This window comes from Carassius carassius, chromosome 2, assembly GCF_963082965.1.
Source record: "Carassius carassius chromosome 2, fCarCar2.1, whole genome shotgun sequence".
Classification (NCBI taxonomy): Eukaryota; Metazoa; Chordata; class Actinopteri; order Cypriniformes; family Cyprinidae; genus Carassius; species Carassius carassius.
The window spans coordinates 41,321,759-41,325,510 of NC_081756.1; positions in this window are offsets into that span (position 1 = coordinate 41,321,759).

A 3,752-nucleotide genomic window follows, 5' to 3' on the forward strand; every position below is an offset into this window, starting at 1 on the left:
GTCCTGGTGGTCATCTGAGACAAGGTCTTTACAGGGGATCTGTATCTGATGCTCTAGTTGTCCTGGTCTCCGCTGTTTTTCAGGGCAGTAGAGGTCCTTTCTAGGTGCTGATCCACCATCTGGTCTGGATACGTACTTGATCCGGGTCACTGCAGTGACCCTCTGATCTGGATACAGACTGGATCTGGTGGCTACGGTGACCTCGGAATAAGAGAGAAACAGACTAATTTTAGCGTAGATGCCATTCTTCTAATGATGTAGCAAGTACATTGGGTGTTATGGGAAGTGTTCCCGGTTCCGGTTTACTTAATTAATGCAGCCTAAAAATCCTTTAACGGATTTGGATATTAAAAGCATATTAGTATGTTATGTGTAAACCAGATTAAAGAGATGGGTCTTTAATCTAGATTTAAACTGCAAGAGTGTGTCTGCCTCTCGAACAATGTTAGGTAGGTTATTCCAGAGTTTAGGCGCCGAATAGGAAAAGCATCTGCTGCCCGCAGTTGATTTTGATATTCTAGGTATTATCAAATTGCCTGAGTTTTGAGAACATAGCGGACGTAGAGAATTATAATGTAAAAGGAGCTCATTCAAATACTGAGGTGCTAAACCATTCAGGGCTTTATAAGTAATAAGCAATATTTTAAAATATATACGATGTTTGATAGGGAGCCAGTGCAGTGTTGACAGGACCGGGCTAATATGGTCATACTTCCTGGTTCTAGTAAGAACTCTTGCTGCTGCATTTTGGACTAGCTGTAGTTTGTTTACTAAGCGTGCAGAACAACCACCCAATAATGCATTACAATAATCTAACCTTGAGGTCATAAATGCATTGATTAACATTCCTGCATTTGACATTGAGAGCATAGGCCGTAATTTAGATATATTTTTGAGATGGAAAAATGCAGTTTTACAAATGCTAGAAACGTGGCTTTCTAAGGAAAGATTGCGATCAAATAGCACACCTAGGTTCCTAACCGATGACGAAGAATTGACAGAGCAGCCATCAATTCTTAGACAGTGTTCTAGGTTATTACATGCAGAGTTTTTAGGTCCTATAATTAATACCTTTGTTTTTTCAGAATTTAGCAGTAAGAAATTACTCGTCATCCAGTTTTTTATATTGACTATGCATTCCATTAGTTTTTCAAATTGGTGTGTTTTAACGGGCCGCGGAGAAATATAGAGCAGAGTATCATCAGCATAACAGTGAAAGCTATCTTTCCTAATGATATCTCCCAAGGGTAACATATAAAGCGTGAAGAGTAGTGGCCCTAGTACTGAGCCTTGAGGTACTCCACACTGCACTTGTGATCGATATGATACATTTTCATTCACTGCTATGAACTGATGGCGGTCATATAAGTACGATTTAAACCATGCTAATGCACTTCCATTAATGCCAACAAAGTGTTCAAGTCTATGCAAAAGAATGTTGTGGTCAATTGTGTCAAACGCAGCACTAAGATTCAACAGAACTAATAGAGAGATACAACCACGATCAGATGATAAGAGCAGGTCATTTGTAACTCTAAGGAGAGCAGTCTCAGTACTATGATACAGTCTAAATCCTGACTGGAAATCCTCACATATACCATTTTTCTCTAAGAAGGAATATACTTGTGAGGATACCACGTTTTCTAGTATCTTGGACAGGAAAGGGAAATTCGAGATTAGTCTATAATTAACTAGTTCTTTGGGGTCAGGTTGTGGTTTTTTGATGAGAGGCTTAATAACAGCCAGTTTGAAGGTTTTGGGGACATGTCCTAATGACAATGAGGAATTAATAAATATCAGAAGAGGATCTATGACTTCTGGAAGCACCTCTTTTAGGAGCTTAGATGGTATAGGGTCTAACATACATGTTGTTGGTTTAGATGATTTAACAAGTTTATACAAATCTTCCTCTCCTATAGTAGAGAATGAGTGGAACTGTTCCTCAGGGGGTCTATAGTGCACTGTCTGATGCGATACTGTAGCTGACGGCTGAATGGTTACAATTTTATCTCTAATATTATCGATTTTAGAAGTAAAGTAGTTCATAAAGTCATTACTGCTGTGATGTTGGGAAATGTCAACACTTGTTGAGGCTTTATTTTTCGTTAATTTAGCCACTGCATTGAATAAATACATGGGGTTATGTTTGTTTTCTTCTAAAAGAGAAGAAAAGTAATCAGATCTAGCAGTTTTTAATGCTTTTCTGTAGGATAGGTTATTCCCGCCAAGCAATACGAAATACCTCTAGTTTTGTTTTCCTCCAGCTGCGCTCCATTTTTCGGGCTGCTCTCTTTAGGGTGCGAGTATGCTCATTATACCATGGTGTCATCCTGGTTTCCTTAACCTTCCTTAAGCGTGAAGGAGCAACTGTATTTAAAATGCTAGAAAAGAGAGAGTCCATAGTTTCTGTTACATCATCAAGTTGTTTTGAGGTTTTGGATATGCTAAGGAATTTGGATACATCAGGAAGATAACTTAAAAAGCAATCTTTTGTGGTAGAAGTGATGGTTCTTCCATACTTGTAACAAGAAGTAGAATTTAAAATTTTGGCTATATGAAGTTTGATATTAAAATCATCAACTATTAAAACTTTATCTGCAGCCAGAACTAACTCGGATGTAAAATCACCAAACTCTTTAATAAAATCTGTATTCTGCCCTGGTAGCCAGTACAAACATAACAGGGGATTTATCATTAACATTTGTTTCTCTGGATAATGTTATATGAAGCACCATTACTTCAAAGAAGTTATACTTGAAGCCTGCCCTCTGAGAAATCCTGAAAACGTTGTTATAAATTGAAGCAACACCTCCACCTTTTCCTTTTAGACGCGGGTCATGTTTATAACAGTAATCTTGGGGGGTGGACTCATTTAAAATAATGTAATCATCAGGTTTTAGCCAGCTTACACAAATGGATTATAATGCAAAAAGGTCTTGCATTACCAGTATCAGCTAAACGTATACTAGCTGATTTGTAATTCACAGTTTTAAAAGTTTTCACAGTTGTCAGTCCGAGTCTTTGTATATGACAACAATAAGGAGGTGCATGATTATATATATATATAAATCTTATCTAACTGTTAAAATAAGACTGTACTTAAGTATGTTTTTAAAATGCTTATTTTATTATCACCAGTGGCGTGCACAGACTAAATTACATTTTAAAATATAATTAAATAGAAAATAAATTAAATAATGTTTCACAATATAAATGATTTTAACATATTTTCAGATTTTTACAAAATAGCATCCCCGGTGAGCCATGATACTTCTCTCAAAACCATCAAAACCATTTTAAACAGTAGTGTATATTTGAAAATTGCACTACTACATTGATCTTAATTGCATCGAGTAGCAAAAATATTTTGATTGATACACTGTAATGCATTGGAAAATAAGTTATTTATTGAAGGTGTACTAAAAATACATTTTATAGTGTATTTAAACATTACATGGATTAAATTGAGACATAATAGTCAATATTCAAGGTATTTTTTTAATGTAACATTGTTTCAACATTGACCCTGAGCTATTATCCCTCATACTGAGATGACACTAAGTAAAGCTCATCAATTACAGCAGACACACAGGTGTACTATTTACTGAACAATTACCAAAATTTGAGTGGTATGAGAATCTGCTCCTTTAGTAGCTAATTTAAGCAAAAATTGCCATATCTAAAATCATATGGCCCAACAAAATGTACATATGTTCATGTATTGTTGGACAGTCATTTTTAAAATAATCATT